The sequence below is a fragment of the Oryzias latipes genome, chromosome 18, assembly GCF_002234675.1.
Source record: "Oryzias latipes chromosome 18, ASM223467v1".
NCBI lineage: Eukaryota > Metazoa > Chordata > Actinopteri > Beloniformes > Adrianichthyidae > Oryzias > Oryzias latipes.
Genome location: NC_019876.2, coordinates 7,529,798 through 7,552,234, shown reverse-complemented (window position 1 = coordinate 7,552,234; position 22,437 = coordinate 7,529,798). Strand labels below are relative to the sequence as shown.

General features: G+C 37.6%; 1 protein-coding gene across 1 annotated transcript in view; it reads left to right on the top strand.

The window, feature by feature from the left end:
- Positions 1-10,315: 10,315 nt before the first annotated feature.
- LOC101161675 overlaps positions 10,316-22,437 on the top strand; it is a 317,233-nt gene continuing 305,111 nt past the window's right edge. The window contains exons 1-4 of the mRNA XM_023965784.1: positions 10,316-10,331; positions 10,451-10,681; positions 11,183-11,282; positions 11,390-11,628. The gene's annotated coding sequence lies outside the window, so the exon portion shown is untranslated. The remainder of the gene's footprint in view (positions 10,332-10,450; positions 10,682-11,182; positions 11,283-11,389; positions 11,629-22,437) is intronic.

Below are 22,437 nucleotides of genomic sequence, written 5' to 3'. Positions count from 1 at the left end.
CAGGAGAACCGGGTCTAAAAGTGTGTGTCCGGGCAGAGCTCGGACCGTCAGCACACACAGCGGCTTTGTTTGGGGCGGTGTGTGAGCTTCAAGCAGAAATGTCGCTCACTCCGTTCAAACAATCAGGTGGATTTGTGTTTCCAGTCATGTCCCGACTAAATAAAGGCTGATGTTATTCCGACATCTTTACGTGCAGCCAAGATGCAGATTGCAGCATTTCCCCCATGGATTTTATGTTAATCAAAGGCTAAATGTTGTTAGCCCGTGTTAGCCTCTCCTAACCCTGGCTTCTTTCCGGCTCAGTTGTTCAACAGAAAAATCACTGACCACACGGATTAAAATTAAAATGATGAGCGAACAGGCGCTTCATAATAACCGTAAAATTAATAAAAGCACGTTTAAAAGATCATCTCGTATATTACCGAGCTGACATATCTATGAATATAGCCGCTCCGCGGAATTCACTTCCTCTTAATTCAAACCCTATTGCGCATGTGCGAATGATATATTCCGACCGAAAGTGTGAACCTATGTGAACCTTTGTTATATTCTGAAAACATTTTTCTGGGCCCATGTACATGGTTGAATTCTAATAAAACATTGATCCGATCAAGATATTTTGCACATGTAACAGCAGCTTATGGTGTCGACTCGCAGCGTGGCGGGGGCGTGGCATCACGATGGTGTTTCTCCATCGTGAGGTCAGTCACCCATCACGCTGGAAGATGCTATCGTCCATGGGCACAACCCTAATTGGTAGGTATTTTTTTTTCTTTTGCATGTCTCCAGACTTTTATTTAAAATTATCAAATGCATATCATTTAAATAATTAAGACCATGGAGTTTAAAAATGTGCTTCTTCTGCCAAGGTTGCGATCATGGATCTCTGGCTGTTTGTTTGTGTGCCAACAGGTTTGTTTTTAATTTAAATCTTTTTAATATAAATTGTCCTTTTTAAGATTAAGCAGAAGCAGATAGTATTTATTTTTAAATTAGCAATACTTAATGAAATATATCATTATAGATGACATTTCTTTTCTTATGTACAGTGCATACTTTTACACTTTATTTAACTTTTTAAACTATGTAAACACTTATCTGTAATTTTGAGTTTGTGAAGTAAGCTTTTGTGAACAATAGTAAAACATAATGCCCAGAAATAGAAATAAATACAATTTTCTCTTTGAGAAAGTTGATAAAAAAAAGTGTGGCGGTTGCCAATAGCTTCTGCATTATATTTATAGATCCGTAGACAGCTTATGACAGGATACAAAGAGGAGCGCTGGCTTTGTTTGAGAAAGTCTGGAGTACATTTTAATTGTGCAGGAAATGTATAACTGTTGGAGACTGGTGCAGTAGGTGTGATCTTTAGTCCAGTCCCACCTGATGTCCCACCACTGCCAGGTGTTGACCCAGTTGAACGGGTGCTGCGTGTTAATAAGTTGTCTGGTCTCATCGAGGTTTGTAGAATGAAGCGAATGTATCTTAATGTGAGCGCAGGTGTGTCTCGCAGTTCCCCTTGAGGCTCATACGGCCACCTTCAGGGATGCTTTGAAACAGTTGCGTACCATTGTTGTGCATGTAGTAAGTGTATCAGAAAATATTTGTATGGCTTTCAAGTTGCACTTACATTTGACATAGCAGGGATTTTGCCAAACGGTACCTTTACACCACACTCATTAGTAAGGTATGGCCCCTTACTGACCACATACTGGGTGTACAGGTGTTGCGTAACTTCCCCTAAGACGCCTATGGAATGTCCACACAAACCACATTCTGGTGAAGCAGGATGTCATGTATGGATTTTTTAATATTTTTTTAATCCCCACCAGTCCCACAGTCTGCACTAATAGCCTGTTAGTGCTGTTCACTGATAAGTGCGCCCTCCTTGTGCACAGCCTTCCTAACCTTTGCGAGTTACATAAGTGTTCAGTACGACCTGTCGCTCTGTGTGTGCTCGTGAAAAGAAAATGCGTATAAACTCATCGTATCGTTTGATCAACATGGCTTTGGTCAACTCTCCTACGCTGCTTTTGTGGAAGAACTGAAACGTGTATTTGACCACCCAGTGAGAGGAAGTGACCCCGTCAGGCAAATTATGACCATCAGACAAGGAGCCAGGAGCGTAGCTGAGTACTCTGTAGCCCTCTAGACTGTGGCTGCAGAACTAGGCTGGAATGGAGAGGCACTAAAGGCAATGTTCATCAACGGCCCTAATGGGCAGTTAAAGGGTGAGCTGGCAACTAGAGATCCACCCACAACTCTGAATGAGTTAATCTCCCTAGCCATAAGGTTGGACAACCGGCTGAGAGACAGAGCGAGAGAACAAGGACCCAGTCTCCGGTCGATGCCCTCTTTAAATCCGCCATCTCCTCTTCCATTAATTCAAAGTGCTAGCCCTCCGTCTGAGGAGCCTACGCAACTGGGCCGAGCTCGCCTCTCCGCAGAGGAACGTCAGCGACGGATCTCCACCGGTGCGTGCCTCTACTGTGGGACCTCTGGACATGTCATTGCCACCTGTCCTTTCTGGCCAAAAGACAGATGTCGTCAGTAGCGGTGGGAGTATTGATGGCCACAACACCTTCTGTTAACATCCCCCACCCTGGAACCATTCTCACAGCTACATTTTGTGTTGGCCGGTCCTCTTTTCCAGTCTAGGCATTGGTGGACTCAGGAGCAGAGGCAAATTTCCTCGACCACACAATGGCATCCCAGGTTGGTCTTTCACTAGAGACTCTCCCTTCTCCCATTGTTGCTCAGGCTTTGGATGGACGGGTTCTGTACCGGATTACTGAATGCTTTGCCCCAGTCAAGCTCTGCATCTCCGATAACCACCATGAACAGCTCCGGTTTCTGATTGTCACCTTCCCCGATTCTCCAGTCATCCTTGGGCATCTGTGGTTGTCTCTGCATAACCCCCACATTGACTGGACATCTGGAAGCATTCTGAATTTTGGCCGTTCCTGCCATACCTCCTGCCTCCGCTCTGCTGTTCCCTGAGGACCTCCAGCTTCTCCCCATCCTGCTCCACCTGATCTGTCAGCAACCCAAAAAGCCTACATTGGCTTCCTCATTTTGGCAGGAATTCAGACCACACCCCGAGAAATGTCAAAGTTCTCATGGGAATAGTTGTTTTCCCCACCCCCTGTTATGTATCAACTCAAAAGTATCAACTCTGCACCTGCAGGTGTGGGGATGTTTGGTCTCACACACAGACAGACAAGTTCTACACAGCTTAAACAGCCTGGGGTCCAATTGACCCCCTAGGAACACCAATGTATACAATATGTGTTTAGCACATTGGAAAAATTATCATGATAATTTTATGCTTAATTAGTTGTCCCCGTCAAATTAGGAAAAGTCATGAAACATGAAGTAAAAAGAAAAAGGCTAACTATTGTTTTTTTGATGACAAACATTGAATTTGGGTCAAAATGCCCCAAGGTTATTAAGAGGGTTAAAAGCAGAGCAGACCAACAAATATTCAGCTCAGCACCTATACAAACAATTCACAGCTAAAAGTGTTGATATATAAGCAAGAAAAAACTGTTTTATTATTTCAGTAAATATGGCTTTACAGCTTCCTTTTTTTGATCACTGAGCTTTTTTCTCGTAATCCTTCGACAGCACAAGTTTGCCTAAAAAAGGTTTCACGTTGAATTTCTTCTTCTTTTTTTTTTAATCTGTCTATAGGACAAAAAATTTAGAATGTATTCTAATGTGCCTTTTGAATTTGACATTCAGACAGGCACTGAATTGGCTGGGATTTGGATTAACACAGCTACCATTTCAATGGGATGTTTTCAATATTCCATAAAACAATTTCAAGGATATTTAACATAGTTGGCACAAAAAAGTACGCAGAGAATTTGCAACCTGATTTTTTTTTTTCTTGGAACCCGATTTGCTCACGTGGAAGGTTGAAGGTTTTACCTTCATTTTGAAATCAACCTTGAGGAGAAATTAAAAGCGTTGCTCATTGTCGAATACCAGTAAATGCTGCACAAACAAAACATAATGCTGGTGGTTGTGCAACTAGGATTTAATCAAGGTTAAAGGAAAAGATATGCAGCTGAAGGCACAAAGATTCAGCTGTTGAACTTCTTCCAATCCTCTCTTGTTGCTTGGATCTCCAGTGCAAACTGAAAAACAAAAAGATGGATTTTCTTGACTTTGAACTTGGCATCGTTGTTGGTGCCAGATGGCCTTGTCTGAGTCTTTCAGAAACTGCTGATCTGTTGGGATTTTCACACACAACCAAATCTAGTATTTACACAGAATGGTCCCAAAAAGAGAAAATTTCAAGTTTGGGCAGCAGAAATGCCTGGTTGATGCCAGAGGTCAGAGAACGGCCAGACACCTTTCATTGCCATTTACAAATGAAGTTGCTTGTTAAATAAAAAATGACAAAATTAAAAATCCAACAGGAATGAATGATTAAGCTTTCAAATAGAAAAGAACATGAGAAAATAAACCATTATACAGTTCTACAAATTTAATGCCATTTTGAGAGATAGTTTCAGTTCACCTGCATACAAATTAAATATTGTAGTGATCATCACTAAAACTGGTTAAACCTGTAAAATACGTACTGTCAGGTTTGTGTGCTTGATGAGGTTGGCTGCTTCTTGATCGTGATGAATGTGCCCTTCAGTTTTTTGTTCTGTTCTGTTTTCTTTGTTTCTGTAACTTTCTGTTTTCAACCTTTTTTTGTCCTTGTTTCACAGTTTGTCCATGTTTAAGTTTGTTTATTGAAGTTTTAAGATCCTTTCATCAAGCCTTTTGTAGTTTGGACCTGTACACCACCTGTCTGTCACAGTTTGTTTACAATATTTCCAACCGTATCTCTTTATCTTTTTGCAGTGGGAGTGCATTTTAGACTTAGTTCTTGTGTTAAGATGCAACATGAGGGTAGATTCCATTTAGTCTCACCAAGAACAAAGTGTCATAAGAGTGACACAAGTGAGAATCAGCAAGAAGATCATTAAATGCAAAATTTCTAAAATTCAAGAACTAAAGTAAAACACTAAAGATGCATTTATTTATTTTGTATGTAATTAAAATTATGTATTTTTATTTTTTGTAGACCATTCTGGCAGATGGGCTATATAGGTTTAGTTGTATAACAGTTTATGCAAACTTTAATCAATTTCAATTTTCCATTTTATTTATGTAGTCCAAATTGATAACAACATTTGCGCTATACGCCATCTCGATGGGCTTCGTATCAGTAATTGAAAAAGTAAAACATAAAATAAATAGGATCATGAATACATAGAATTCAATAGGAAAATACTAAATTGAACTAACTAAACAGACTAAACTAAACTGGCATCCCTGCCCTAGACCCTCCTTCGCGGTAAAAAAAAAAAAAGGATTCTGGAAAAAATGAAGAAATCTCAGGGGTGTCCACATGAAGGAGGGATCCTCCCCTCAGGACGGACAGGCAATGTACCAGAACCCAGAACTTTTTCAAATTTTGCTAAAGGAAAAAAAAGACAATTTTAGCATAGTGACAAAAATACATATTTTAGTCAGACAACTCATGCAGTAAAGAAGATTTCTTCCATATTTCTTTTAGTTTGGCATAAGGCTCCGCTCAGATACATAAAACGAAGGTCTCCATAGCAAACTTTGGGCATTAAACTACTCCTAACGGAGCTCATAGGTGGAAGCCGGGGAGGAGGGTGGGGTGACAAATACAGAGCTCGCGGAAATTGAAGAAGAGGGATTGGACCGCACACCTGGAACTCAAATAGGACGCTGACCAGGTGAGTTGATTAGACTGAACCGCCCTCAGGGAGGAGTAACCAGGCAAACACCCTGCTCGAGTTGCCTGCCTGAAATACTCCCAGGTTAGTTCACTTAACAACAAAATAATGAATTGTTAAATTATAGCCGTTTTAATTGAAAGACTTGAGTTTTTCATGCAGTTTGTGGAGTAATATGCAGATAAGCATTTTAGCTACACAGCAGTATAAATATTAAAGGCAAATCCAAAAGACAGACAAAGTATGATCAAAGTAATTATAATTATTTTTAACAAATCCAAAATAAAATTGCAGGCAAAGGACTCTAATCACACACTCAACTAAACAGACGTAGTTTTTATCGTTTTAAATACAGTTCAATTTAATTGCCTCTTAATGCTAAAAGTTCTATAAAATTCCATCAAAATTAAATGAATAAAAAATACATAAAAACTGAGTGTAGACCTTTTTTTTTGTTCATTTGCTTATTTTATATTTTTCTTGTTCCTCATCTTTTAACTGGCCATCAATCCAATTTAACCCACTCAGAGTTCTTGGTCCTTAGTAACTGTTCTGATCGCTGGCATTTAACTCCTTCATGCCTGAATTTATTTCCAATTATATAAGAAAATATTCTTCAGTGTTTTTCCGTTCAAGGTGAACAGAGGAGTCCACCTGTGCTGACCTGATTTCTTTTTTTCTGCTGACACAGCTTTTGTTAAGAACTGTTGATGAACCCAAAAAGCAGGAGACTGGACTTGTGGCAAAAACTCAAAGATTTAGAAAATAAAGTTAAACATCTAAAACCTAAAAGACTAAGGGGAAAACAAAAACTGTGACAAAGCTGATGACCTGACCAGGATGAACTGAAAACCAGACACTAAAACACACTGAAGGTGATTAACTGAAATGAAGACAACTGTGAATCATTAACCTGAAACTGGTGCAACTGACAAGGTGACAACTGAAAACAGAACATGACCAAAACCAGAACATGTCTGCTAAACGCCAAACCAAAGCTCTGTTTTCTGAGTTGTAGTGTTTTGTCTGTTTTCCATCGAAATACCTCAAAGCAACCCAACCAAACTGAAAAAGATGCCCCTCACTGCTGCTGTTATCTGTTTTATGCAAGTAAAAGCAAAATAGAGAACTTTTTCTTAAACTTCTAACTTGTCAAAAATACAAAATAATAGATCAGTCGGTTTAAATACAAAGATTTACAAACAAGGAGAAGCACAGCAGACAGATTCAACTCCACATTTTAAATCTCAGTTGACATCAAAGTAGAGAGCAGCTGATCAAGTTTGGTACATTAAGGTCACAGCTAAAGAACCTTATTATGTATTACTTTGAAAGAGAAGAGAACAAGATGTAAAAGCTGTAAAAGTTACAATATAATTTATATAATTGTCTCTTTTTTGAGAGTTGGAACAGGTTCATGGAAGTCCTAATTAGAGTATAACGTCTTTACGGGCTGTGAGTCATAAACGCATCTCTACTTGACTACTTGGAATGCATTAAAGAATGCTCCAACCTGTCAAGTCACATGGTTTACAGATCTGCTGGTAAAAGATCAAATCGTAAAGTGATCAAGAAGCACTTTACTGAGGAGTTTTTGCCTAAATGTAGCATTAAAATTGTTAACCCTTTGAGAACAAGTGTGTCTGAAACAGTTATTGAAACAATCAGAAGAGTTACTGAGCACCAGAAACTCTGAGTGGGTTCAGTTGGATTGCTGGTTAGTTAAAAGATGAGACCTGACGCCATCTTGAACATTGATGTTATTTGAAGTTATTAGCAATACTCACCTCATCATACAGAGTAATTTAATTTGGCTAAATTCCCAATGGCTTTGGGTCTCTGAGTTCTTTCTCTGAGACTAGAAAATGACTGCAGATTGTCGTTATAATGAAGAACTATTGTCTATTTTTAAAACTAAAAACTAGTCAACTCAGCTTTGTGTATGTCTGCTGAAAGTCTTTTATCTGCATGCATCTCTGCACACTGCATGATAAACTTCAGAGTTCTTAAATTAAAACATTTGCATTTAATAGCAAAGCTTGGACTAGATAACAGAGGTGTCAAACTGCAGTCTCAGACAGTTGGTGTCCTGCTTGGTTTTTTTAGACACCTGCCCTACCCACTTCTAGTTGCCTGGAACACTTTTTGTTTTGTCAATTATAAAAGGCAGAATATTTACTAAACAATACAGAACACCAGCCCTTGAATGCAGTTTGACCCTGTGGATTAAAGGATATCAATTACCAAAAGTCTCTTGGTGTATAGATAAATTTAAGTGTGAATCTATAGTCTTTATCACTTCCTCTTTTAACTGTTATGTGACTGCTGGATGTGGAACACATCAGAAAAATGTTCTAAGTGACAATATGGTGTTATGCATTAGTAAAAGAAAGAGTTTGCTTCACTTTAGAAACCAAAAGTGAAAGAGGTTTTTTTTTTTTGCTGTTCAGACTGGATTGAACACATTCCTGTCAAAACAAACAGGAGTCATTGTTTTGGGATGCTCTTATCAGATAGAATATACTTGGCCCCGCCCCAAACAGGAGATCTTAAAAGGGGAGTAGTTATTGTTGGGAAACAAACATCACACAACCTCATTATAGAATATGAATGGTTGGAAGCACTGTCATTTCTAATAGGAAATATAAATAATCCAATGGTAAGTAACGTTTTTTTCTTTTGTATGTCTACAGACTTTTAAAAAAAAAAATCTCAAATGCGTATAATTTAAATACTTAAGAGCATGGAGTTTAAAATGTGCTTCTTTTGCCAAGGTTTGAATCATGGATCTCTGGCTGTTTGTTTCTGCGTTAACAGGTTTGTTTAATTTTTTAATGATTTTTATCTTTTTTATTAAGATTTTTGTCCTTTTGAGTTGTAGTAGAAGCAGATTATATTCATATTTTTATGTCAGCAAATACTTGATAAAGAATACCCTTAGAGACAACAATGCATGTCATATGTAAGATGAATAAAGATACATTCTTTTATAATCAAACACTTATCTATAATTTGTTTGTTGCTGTTTGTGTACTTACAGGTTTGTTTTTTTTAATCATTTCTATCTTTTCAATCTGTTTAGTTCCTTTTAAGATACCGTATATTAGAAGCTGATATTATTCACAGTTTTAAGAGAGTAAATACTTGAAAATAAATATGATTATAGATAGCATTGCTTGTCATATAAAACAGTGGTCCCCAACCTTTTTAACGTCACACAATATTTTCACGGACCAGTCTTCAAGGTGCAGGCGAAATATCGTTATAGCAGAGCTACGATGAAGGTGGAGTACAGACATGACTAAACAATCCCTGGGCTTTTATTTTGATACGCTAGACAAAGTAAACCGCAGAGCTCTGATCACCCTCTCCCCTTCCCACACTCATGGTGCAAAAAAGAAGGGCCGTCAACGAAATTTTCGTTGACAGCTTTCTTTTTTTTTTTTTGGAAGTCGAAGGTTCCTCTTCTGTCTCCTGTGCGTTTTCCCTTGGCAAAGAAATTTTCCAAAGATGTTTGTTTTTTACTCATTTTGCTAGCTTCTGGGTTTTATTTTAGCTGTAATCTATCATGTGACCGAGAGTAGCGAATTTGCCTGCGTCAAGAGTGACAGACGGATGGAACAGAGAATCTGGCAATTTTTTTAAAATAAAACATAAAGCTGGCAGTTCACAGGGGAGAAAATATAATTTTTTAAAACATGTTCCTTTTAGAATTTCATTTTCTCAGAACTTTGTTTCCATAATTTAATTTTACTTTAGCAATATAATTATAATTTTTGGCGGCACAGTTAAAGGTAATCAGTTGATTACATTTGATGATCCAAAGAGCCACACTGTTCACAAATGTTCATGTGTGAGTTTATGTCAGGTACATTTAGCTGAAAACCATATTTCAACATTTCAAAAACGCCCAAAGGCTGTGTTCTGTTCACAGAAATGCTGGTTTCACAGGTTACTACTATAGCAAAGTTATGAATAACACAATATGCAGTGTACAAAAATGAGTTAACTCCCAGAAGTTTAAAGGAAGCAATTCAGATTGACAGACTGCCTAACTTACATTCCTATATGCATATTTTAATCCTTCCTGCCTCATATTTCGTTCATTGTTTGTTGTACTGAAGATAGAATAGAGACAATGGGTCGAGTTAACTATTTGGTTGTCATGCATTTCATTTACTTTTTAATGTGTCTGCTTTTAATGTGTCTTTTTTCTGTATTGGACCTCCACAATAATAATTTTGCAAATTGCTAAATTAATCATAAGACAAAATGTTTTCACAAAAAAGAAGGCAATGTTTAATTAAAAAAACATAGAAAATAAATTTGACAAAGATATCCCAAAGAAATTTATATACACTCAAATTTCTTTCATGTATTTTGTTTCAGGAGCACTGCTTAGTGTTTCCTTTGCTCAAACTCATCAGTTCTACTTTGTGAACACTGAGCTGAGCTGGACAGAATGTCAGAGTTTCTGCAGACGTGAATACACTGATCTGGCCACCATAAAGAACGCAGCTGATGTTGGTGCTGTTCTCAATACCACATCAAACTACACAGGTGATTTCTCAAAATATAGATCTACACATTTAGTTTGCAATACATGTTTACAAACATACATTAAATATGAAAAGTATGGCTAAAAAAATGATTTACCACTTTTACCAATTTTTGAACAGGCAAGGTTTGGATTGGTCTGCACGATGACTTGGAGAACAGCTGGAAGTGGTCCTTAAATGACAGCAGCTTCTATGTGGAAAGAGAGCAAACCTTCAAAAACTGGCAACTTAACAAACCAAACAACCTGAATGGACAACAGTACTGTGTCGCATATCTGAGTGGAAACTCATCCCAAGGCAAATGGGATGACCGTGACTGCAATGAAGAACATGGTTTTGTGTGCTACAATGGTAAGATTTTTTCATACATATGTCCATGAATCTTCATCACAGAATCTACATTCTGATGTTCAAGTTATGCACATTTTCTGGACAGCTGTGTTAAGTTGGCCTAAGAATAACATAAAACCAACAGGAAACCAAGCTAAATCCTCTCTGATTGTTTTATTTCTAATCAGTCCACATTGTTCCTCATTGTTTTAACTATATTCAGATAATTACATATTTCAGTGACCAACAGTACATAAACACTACAGTAAAAATCTTTGTTGTAATCCTCAGTTCTAAGAAAACAATTGGTGACTGTCCAAAGGAAAACCACCTCAATGAAAAGACAGGAAGTAGAAATAAAAACCACTGTCTGACAGATTGACTATCTGCTTTGACTTTATGGGAATCGAAGAGGAAAAGAAAAGGACGAACACAGAACACTAGAATTTGTTTAATTGTGTGAACTTTGAATGAGACTAATTCTAGTACAATATTGGTTATTTTTTGCAAATACATTTACAGGGACAGTAAACGGAAATGCCTCATTCGTTGTTGGTGATGCAACACTAAATTGGACTGAAGCCCAGAAATACTGCAGGCAGAATTTTGTTGATTTAGCCAGGTAAGATGCACCAAACCCATCAATAATGTATTTGTCATAAACAGTCACTTTAAACTAAGAAACATGTGTCTTTTTCTGCTGTTTATATGATGTTTTATGTCCCACAGCATTTGGAATCAAACAGAAAATGATGTCATCAACAAGCTAGCAAACGGTAGTTGTGTGTGGATCGGTCTGTATCGTCATAAAGTGTGGTCAGATGGGAGCAACACAGTCTTTAAACATTGGGCTGAAAATCAACCAGACCAGGGGGACCAGAAGTGCATCGCTGCATCTTTCAGTGACTCAGGACGATGGTCGGATGAAACTTGTTCCCAGAGTTTTCCCTTCGTCTGTTATGGACCAAGTACTGTTTTTACTTTTTCTTTAAATATAGTACATGTTGTTTATTATCAAAAGGTCCTCTTTAAAATTAAATACACATTTTCACTAAACCTTGCTAACCTAATTCATGAAATATGTCTTAAATTATGTATTTTTTAATAAATTAATAATCAGGATTATTTACCAACTTAGATAATTTTTAAGTATTTTCGAGCAATACGTTTTATTTTTTTCTTGCTTTATTTTTCACAAGCTGCATATTGATGAGAGTTTATGTGCAATGCATTTTCTAAACCAATACTATTTTAGGTTAAACAGTTTAAGCTTTACTCGCATGCATCCATACAGGGGTCGACCTTTACGGGTGCAAACTCAAACTCAAACTTTATTTATTTATCAGTTAAAAACACAAAGCGCTTAACATAAAAGCAAATAAAACTGTCAAAAAACCCGAAAATTGTTAAAAACAGCAAACAAAGGACAATCACACAAAGATGGGATCCCTCCCTCACCACCCCCCACGCCACCCACACCCACACCCCACCCACCCACCCACCCAGTTCCCCCAGTAGAACCCTGAACAGAAACAAAGAACTGCAGCTAAAAGAAGGTCTGGCCTGGTACTGCTGTGAGGAAACGATATCATGGGGATCCATTTATTCCAAGGCCCAGCCGGACCACAGGGGTCACTACCACAGCGCCCGCCCAGCACAGAGCAGCCCAGGGCCCACTCCATGGCTATTAGACCACAGAGCGGGACCCCAGCCCGCCCAACCAGAATGGGCACCGCAGCAATAGCACCCCCTACAGGTCAAGCCGGTGGTGCCCCAGAAAAATGGATCCCCAAGAGGAAACACTGGAGTTAAAAACATCAGAATAAAAATTATCATAAAATAACAACACTAAAAATCGAAAAAAGATAAAAAATAAAATAAGATTTAAAAATGTTAGTATTTAAAAAATAAAATACGTAAAACTGATTAAAACATAACCTACGTATCATTGGTAAAATAACAATAAAAAGAAAAGTATATTAAAAACAGAGATAATAATAGTCCTTACAAATAAATAAATGAATAAATACGTAAATAAATAAATAAATTAATGAATAGATAGATAAAAAATAAAAAAGACACAGGAAATAATCAAAGTCATGTAAAAGCCAGACTAAAAAGGTGGGTCTTGAGCCTCTTCTTAAAAACATCTACAGTCTCTGCGGCCCTGAGGCTCTCTGGCAGGCCGTTCCACAGGCGAGGGCCGTAATGGCAGAACGAAGCCCCACCGTGTGTCTTGGTCCTCATCTTAGGGACAACCAAGAGGCCAGTGCCAGAGGACCTCAGGGTCCGCGAGGGTTCGTATTTTAAAATAACATCATTTAAATAAGAAGGCCCAAGACCATTAAAACATTTGTAAACCATTAAAAGAACTTTAAAATCAATCCTGAAACGCACAGGGAGCCAATGCAGCGGGTTATTGGGTTGTCTGGTCCAATGGAAGTTTGTAGAGAGAAGCAAACGCATCTTAATGTGAGTGCAGGTGTGTCTCACAGTTCCCTTGAGGCTCATACATGACCTGAATGGATGTCATGAAAAAGTAGTGTACAATTGTTGTGCTTGTAGTAAGAGTATCATCAAATATTTGTAAAGCTTTCAAGTTGCACACACATATGATATACCATTGATTATACCATACAGTGCTTTCCTGGTCCCTTTACTCTCGTCATTAGTAAGGTGTGGCTCCTTACTGAGCATGCACTGGGTGTGCAGGTGTTACATAACTTCCCCTGAGACACTTTTAGAATTTTAACACAAACTACATTCTGATTGTTGGACGGCGGCCGTGGTGCAGCGGTAGGGCGGTCGACCCATGATCGTAAGATTGCACGTTCGATTCCCGCCTTGCACACCCATGAGTCGAAGTGTCTTTGTGCAAGATACTGAACCCCACCTTGCCTCTGGTGGGAGGTTGTCGCCAGTGTTCGCCAGTTTGTGAATGTGTGTGTGACTGGGTGAATGGAGCTGTGACTGTTAAGTGCTTTTTGCCTTGAAGTAGGTAGAAAAGCACTATATAAGTATCCACCATTTACCATCTTGTTTCTAAGTCAGACTCTGCACAAGGAGTGCACACTTGCATGTGAACAGAACTAACAGGCTTCTTGCGCAGTCTGTGGGACTGGGGGGATTTAAAAAATGTAAATCCATTAGACACGCCTAGGTTTCACCTACTTCCCCCTTACCTAACTTGGCGTGTTGCATGATGCTCGCAGCATGCCGGTAAAAAAAAGAAAAAAGAAAAGAATGCACATGAACTTTTTCACTCTACAGGCTCACCAAGCAGCCTACAATCTTAATTTTTTTTCTCTCTTTTTTTATTCTTGCTTCTTTCCAACAGCTGAGCAAACAGATTACAGATTACAGCTGAGCAAACAGATTGTTGTATTATTTTTTTTATTTATTTGTTACATTTAGTTTGTGTGGGGAGGGAGAGGGAAAGAATGTGGGGGGGGGGGGGGGAGTGGAAGAGAGTAAAAGGAAGAAAGGTGAAAAGGTGGGGGATACAAGCACTGATTTGAATAACTTGTTATTTTAAACTGTAACAATTATACCAGATCTGCTGGAAAGACAAATATTACATCAAAGGTGAAAATCTGACACGAAGATGAGCGGAAGATATCTGTCCATCAATACACTGTGGGTTAGGAGGAGGGATGAAGCAGACAGGTAGCAGTGTGGCAGTGTGCACGTGCACGTGGGGGTGGAGATACATGCATGCTGCCAAGGGCCCCCCCAACGCCCAGAGGCATAGAGAACCTGGTGTCCGACCCCCAGGCCACAGGACAGGAGCGCTTCTGTGCAGGCATTCAGATATTTTGTGTTGGCAACCTCCGTGCCCCTGTGGGTACCGGATGTTCTCGGGCTGCCGGATGTTCTCGGGGTCCTTCGGGGTCCTTCGACCAATGATGACGTCACACTATTTGATTGGCTGTAAGTTGCCACGACCAATGAGTTAACGTCGCTAAGTTTTTTTTAAAACTTAATTGAAAATTGCGGTATCATACATTAAATAACAAACAATAACAATGAAATCAATATTACCTCGAAGATCAGTCAACATTGCCAAACATAACATATTAACATAGAAAATAAAGAATAGCGGGGGGAAAAAGAAACAATGAACATAACACACAAATAAATAAAAACATAAGTAAAATAAAGGAACATAGAACCAATCTAAATAGTCTAATACTAGTTAGGGGTACTCGTGAAGTTTGTATTTCTGAACAAAACTAAGCAATTTCTAGCCATTCTTCTTTTTCATATAATGAAGTGATTGAAAGTAAAAACAGAGCTCTTTATGAAATGTTATTAAAAGTGGTTTGGTCTTCAAAAATTTATTTTTGTGCATATAAAACTTTCCTTGCAATATCAGGATATTAGGAACTGTATTTTCTGGTATATATGATACCACACCGAATAGAACATTTTTTGAGTGTAAATGAAATGGCATTGAAATTTTGGAAGAATACCAGAAGCAGAACACATCCCAGAATGTTTTTATAATTCCACAGTTAAAGAATTTGCACTGCAGTTGTAACTTGACTTCACCAAGATGGCGGTGCTCTCCTCCTATGAGGAACCACGTGATGTCTCCTCTATTGATATAACTCATTGGAAGGACCCCCGAAGGACCCCGAGAACATCCGGCGGCCCGAGTCGATCCAGTACCCACACCCCGTAAAGGTTTGCCCAGTTCAGGCTCACAGGCTGCCCGTATCCACCCTGAAGGAAATTTGTGACTCAGGCTTTAATTGTTGTAGAGAAAGATCACATGAAGCTACAGAATGACTTCTGGTTTCAAGAGGGTTTTAGTTTATGACTTAAAATTCAATGTTCTGGTCAACTTGAGAGTAAATTTGATCTTTTGAAGAAAGCACAACAGTCTTGCAGTGTAAAGCATTCAACAAAACAAGTTTTTCAATGAGTTGCAGTTTGCATTGTCACAGCTAGATGTCATGCTTTACAATATAATTGAACTAAGGAGGTTATTAAGATTGGCTATAATAGAATACACATATAACACAGAGTAGATTCTCTCTATTATGTAATAAATACCTGTATGATTTTCATTTTCAGTTTTATCAAATGCAGAAGGTTTCATACCATTCAGTCAAAATGAGACCAGCATCACTCTGCAGTGGAATAGAGGGAACAGCAATGACAGCTTTGTTCTCCAGTTTAATGGAACAGAGACAAACATCAGTGCTCCAGATGGAGACGGACCAATAAATTACACTGTTTCATCCCTCACTGCTGGAACCAAGTACACCTTCACTCTGCTTTCTCGCTCCTCTCTCACTAGAGTCAACATCACTGCAGCAACTGGTGAGTTATTTTACAACAAAATGTCATGGACATATGACTTTGTAGAGAAGAACACAGGCAAGGTGAAGGAGACAGACATGAGGTTGGTATCTGATGTAGCAAAAGAGACCAGGGATGACTTCAGGTAGGAATAATTAAACTATTGAAGCCACTAAAACCTAGATGCTCATACTGGTTCGAATTTCTGCTGACCACCTGTTCACTGTGTCCTTTTTAGAAAATTAAGTGCAGGCATTCATGACAACTCTCTCACAACTGCCTCATTGAGGCAAAACATGGTTGAAAATGGCCCACAAAAATGTTCTTATGGGCCATATGCAAGATCAGATAAAAATTAATGAGATGTATATATTTAAGCAAAAAAGAAGTTGTATGTGTGTGTGTGTGGGGGGGGGGTTATAATGCGGCCACATTCCCCTATAAAATTGGGCAGTTGTGCCCCTGCTGTAGTTAATGAAATTGTGATGTGTGGTGTCATTTTTTGTTTACATTTTGTCATTTAAATTAAAAGTATATGTGACAAATCAGCATCTAATTCTTTTAAACTAACTTTTTTTTTCAACAAAGGGCAAAACGATAAGCTAATGATGACAAGTTGTTTTAGCTAGCAAAAACCCTAATTGTACATCTCAGGTGGACAGAAAAAAGTAGTGTCACAATACATTTAAATACATACATTTTTTTTTTGCTTTTCTTTTTTTACTATCAGCTCCTCAAAATGTGGAGTACTTGAAAGTACTTGGGAAAACTGATACCAGCATCACTCTGCAGTGGAGTGAGGTCACCAATGCCAGCTACATCCTGCAGTTTAACAGTGAATCGAGAATAATTCCTCCATCAGGAGATGGACCAGTAACTTACACAGTGGAATCTCTGAATGCAGCAACGGAATACATATTTACTCTTTTTTCTGTGTTTGAGAACACTACTAGCTCTGGAGTACAACTAAGAGTTGTTACTGGTAAGTTATTTTTTTTTCTTTAATCTTTTAAGGGAAATTAATAAAGTATATACACAACCTTTCCAAAACATTAGAATGTCATAGAAAAGTGTATTCATTTCCATAACTCCTTTGAAAAAAAAAATTTCAAAGAATATTTATTCAGTTTTGTGGTCTCATGCCCTCCATTCTCCTCTTAATAATACCCCATACATTTTCAATGGAGTTTAGGTCCAGCTGGTTGACAGGCCAATCAAGCACTTTGATGGCATGAAACAGATTTTCTGCTTCTGGTGGTATGGACAGGGGCCAGGTCCTGGCTTTAAAGTTTTGCTTTAATGTTTTCAAAAACATAAAATACAAAATACTTCAACTGAATGTCCACAGTGGGGCCCCAAATCTATATTCTATAATTTTTATTTTTAATGAAAGAATGAAAATGAATACACTATTTTTCAATATTCATTTTTCTTCAAAAAGGTCTGTACAAACTTGATAAAATACTGCACCTTGTTTTTTGAGCTAATGTATCATTATTTCTATTTTGTCTTTGTATTTTCATTTAAATATAGACCACCAGCATCTGCCCTGTGGACAGGGGTTTTGTCCTTCTGACCACGTCTGCATCAATGTCAATGGAACTTTCCAATGTCTGGATGGCTGTCAGCACTACACTGTACTAAATGATGACTGGCTGTCTGAATACAACGTCAATGGGAACTCTTTGTGCTATGGAAATTATTATTCATCCAATTGGTATCGCATGTTTGTGGGACAAAGCAGTGCTCAAATTCCTGAAACGTGTGTTCAAGAAAGCAGATGTAGCTCTTTAAATCGTGTTTGGGCAAGAACACCTCATCCTGTTCATTATAATGAAAGTGTCAGCATCTATACATCTTATGCAATGGATAGTTACTGCTACGGTTACTATGGCAGCTTATTGACAAGATTGTGCTATGGAGACTTTTATGTGTATAAACTTCCAAGTCTGCCTGTATGTGGCTCCTCTTATTGTCCAGGTAAATTGTCATGAGCTCTTACATTGAAAAGTTACCTAACATTTGCATTTTTTTACACTTTTAGTAAAGTTGTTTTCGATTGTAGGCAGAAAAGCAATTCAAACATTAGTGTGGGACTGCATACTAAGTATTAAAAAATTGTTCATTTTAAATATCTGTTTTCTACTTAAAAAAGAAAATTATACAAAAATACTAGAAAAACATGTTACTAAAAGACAAATAACTATATCAAATATTGAGAAAATTTTGCTTTTTTTTCTGTTTCAGTTCCTCCTCATGGCTTCAGATCATCAGGACAGAATGAGACCAGCATCACTCTGCTGTGGAATCCAGTGAACAGCAGTGTCAGCTTTGTTCTGCAGTTTAATGGAACAGAGTCAAACATCAGTGCTCCAGCTGGAAGTGAACCAGCAACTTACACAATCTCATGTCTGACTCCTGCAACTAAATACACATTCACTCTCTTCTCTGTGTTTGAGAATGTCACAAGCAGTGGAATCAGCATTGATGCAGTGACTGGTGAGAGAATTGACAAATTTTCATTTAAAGCATAGATAATTTTGGGGAGTGTAAACAAATTTTATAACATTTATGAAAAATCTTTTGCTGTAAATAATCAATGTATTGTCCTTAGTAAAACGCTGATAAAGTTACACTTTTCTGATGATTGACAATGGTATTTTAGCATTTATATTCTGAAAAATTATTGATAAATGTGCTGCTAAAAGCAGAAGAGAGGATGAATTTTTTTTTAATTGCTAAACTAGTATGAAGGCAAAACATGAACTATTGGTACTTGAAAGAACTTCTGGTAAATTTTTTTTTTTAATAACAAATTATTTACTCTTTCCGTATTTCAAAAGGAGTTTTTCTCCAATGCCCAACTAAGCAGAAAGGTTGTGAGACACTATTGAAAACATCTGCAATAACGTACTTCTTCTCTCTTTCTTGTCTGCAGCTCCTCAAAATGTAGAGATCTTCAAGTTAATTGGACTAAATGACACCAGCATGACTCTGCAGTGGAGTAAGGTCAGAGGTACTGGTTATTTCCTCCAGTATAACCAGCAATGGAAGACCATTCCTGCGTCAGATGAAGATGGACCAGTGACTTATACCGTCTCGTCACTCAATCCTGCCACTGAATACATGTGTACTCTTTACTCTGTGTTTGAGAACGCCAGAAGTACTGGAGTACCACTGAGAGTTTTTACTGGTAAGAAGTTTCTAGAGTTTGACTGTTTTAATACAGAAAATGAAACATGCACTGACTTGCTAAACTTAGGTTATTGGGTTTGATTCTTCATTTTTTTAACACTGCAATAAATTTTGATGCTCATATTTTCATTTTCTAATACTTTTTATTTTCTTTTTCATGTTCATTTAAATGTAGACCACCAGCATCTGCCCTGTGGACCGGGGTTTTGTCCTTCTGACCACGTCTGTATCAATGGCAATGGAACTTTCCAATGTCTGGATGGATGTCAGCACTACACTGTACTAAATGATGACTGGCTGTCTGACTACAACGTTAATGGAAACTCTTTGTGCTATGGAAGTTATTATTCATCCAATTGGTATCGCATGTTTGTGGGACAAAGCAGTGCTCAAATTCCTGAAACGTGTGTTCAAGAAAGCAGATGTAGCTCTTATCATGTTTGGGCGAGAACACCTCATCCTGTTCGATACAATGAAAGTGTCAGCATCTATACATCTTATGCAATGGATAGTTACTGCTACTATTACTATGGCAGCATATTGACAAGACTCTGCTATGGAGACTTTTATGTGTACAAACTTCCAAGACTGCCTGTATGTGACCTCTCATATTGTGCAGGTAAATTGTCATGAGCTCTTACATTGAAAAGTTAACTAACATTTGCATTTTTTTTACACTTTTAGTAAAGTTGTTTTAGATTGTAGGCAGAAAAGCAATTCAAACATTAGTGTGGGACTGCATACTAAGTATTAAAAAATTGTTCATTTTAAATATCTGTTTTCTACTTAAAAAAGAAAATTATACAAAAATACAAGAAAAACATGTTACTAAAAGACAAATAACTATATCAAATATTGAGAAAATGTTGCTTTTTTTATGTTTCAGTTCCTCCTCATGGCTTCAGATCATCAGGACAAAATGAGACCAGCATCACTCTGCTGTGGAATCCAGTCAACAGCAGTGTCAGCTTTGTTCTGCAGTTTAATGGAACAGAGTCAAACATCAGTGCTCCAGCTGGAAGTGAACCAGCAACTTACACAATCTCATGTCTGACTCCTGCAACTAAATACACATTCACTCTCTTCTCTGTGTTTGGAAATGTTAGAAGCAGTGGAATCAGCATTGATGCAGTGACTGGTAAGACAGTTGAACAATTTTCATTAAAAGCAATTATATGTTTCTGAGTGTTAACAAATGTTAATACATGTATAAATACAATTTGCTTAAAATGATTTTTTTTTTAAAAGTTTCTTCAGTAAAACTCAGATAAAGTTGCACTATTTTGTTGATTGAAGTAGTTTTTATTAACATTTTAACTGGTAAAATCATTGCTAAATGTGCTGTTGAAAGCAGAGGAATTAGCATTAAAATTTATTTTATTGCAAAACTAGTATGAAGGCAAAACATAAACTACTAGGACTTTACAAAAATCTTCTGAAAACGTTTCTTTTCAAACAAAATTATTTATTCTTTCCTCTATCGAAAATGATTTTTTTCCTAATCCCAACTAAGGAGAATGTTTGGTTGGAAACATCTGCAAAAACGTACTTCTTCTCTCTTTCTTGTCTGCAGCTCCTCAAAATGTAGAGATCTTCAACTTAATTGGACTAAATGACACCAGCATGACTCTGCAGTGGAGTAAGGTCAGAGGTACTGGTTATATCCTCCAGTATAACCAGCAATGGAAGACCATTCCTGCATCAGATGAAGATGGACCAGTGACTTATACCGTCTCATCACTCAGTACTGCTACTGAATACATGTGTACTCTTTACTCTGTGTTTGAGAACGCCAGAAGTACTGGAGTACCACTGAGAGTTTTCACTGGTAAGAGGTTTCTAGACTTTCACTACTACAATACTTAGATCAAAATACACAGTAATTCACTAGACTCCTAATAGTGTGTGGGAATCTTTATTTTCAAGATTTTTAACACATGTTTAACATTCTATCATGTTTTCAAGCAAATATTTTAATCAGTTTTAATGCTTCTAACAATGCTACATGTTCTTGAGCTAATGTTTTCGTTTTCTAACGGTTTTCATTTTGTCTTTTTCCTGTTCATTTAAATATAGACCACCAGCATCTTCCCTGTGGACAGGGGTTTTGTCCTTCTGACCACGTCTGTATCAATGGCAATGGAACTTTCCAATGTGTGGATGGATGTCAGAACTACACTGTACTAAATGATGACTGGCTGTCTGAATACAATGTCAATGGATACTCCTACTGTGGTGGAAATTATTATCCATCAGATTGGTATCGCATGTTTGTGGGACAAAGCAGTGCTCAAATTCCTGAAACCTGTGTTCAAGAAAGCAGATGTAGCTCTTTAAATCGTTATTGGGTGAGAACACCTCATCCTGTTCATTATAATGAAAGTGTAACCCTCTATGCATCCTATGCAAGGGATAGTGACTGCTACTACTCCTATTACTCTTACAACATCATGGCAAGACTCTGCTATGGAGACTTTTATGTGTACAAACTTCCAAGACTGCCTGGATGTGGCTACTCATATTGTCCAGGTAAATTGTCATGAGCTCTTACATTGAAAAGATACCTAACATTTGCATTTTTTTACACTTTTAGTAAAGTTGTTTTAGATTGTAGGCAGAAAAGCAATTCAAACATTAGTGTGGGACTGCATACTTAGTATTAAAAAACTGTTCATTTTAAATAGCTGTTTTCTACTTATAAAAGAAAATTATACAAAAATACAAGTAAAACATGTTACTAAAAGACAAATAACTATATCAAATATTGAGAAAATTTTGCTTTTTTCTTTCTGTTTCAGTTCCTCCTCATGGCTTCAGATCATCAGGACAGAATGAGACCAGCATCACTCTGCTGTGGAATCCAGTGAACAGCAGTGTCAGCTTTGTTCTGCAGTTTAATGGAACAGAGTCAAACATCAGTGCTCCAGCTGGAAGTGAACCAGCAACTTACACATTCTCATGTCTGACTCCTGCAACTAAATACACATTCACTCTCTTCTCTGTGTTTGAGAATGTCACAAGCAGTGGAATCAGCATTGATGCAGTGACTGGTAAGACAGTTGAACAATTTTCATTAAAAGCAATTATATGTTTGGGAGTGTTAACAAATGTTAAAACATTTATAAATACCCTTTACTTAAAAAGAAAAATGTAGTTTCTTCAGTAAAACTCTGACAAAGTTACGTTATTTTGCTGATTGAAGATGGAATTTTAACATTTACAACCTGTAAATGTATTGCTAAATGTGCTGTCGAAAGCAGAGGAAAGCATTAACA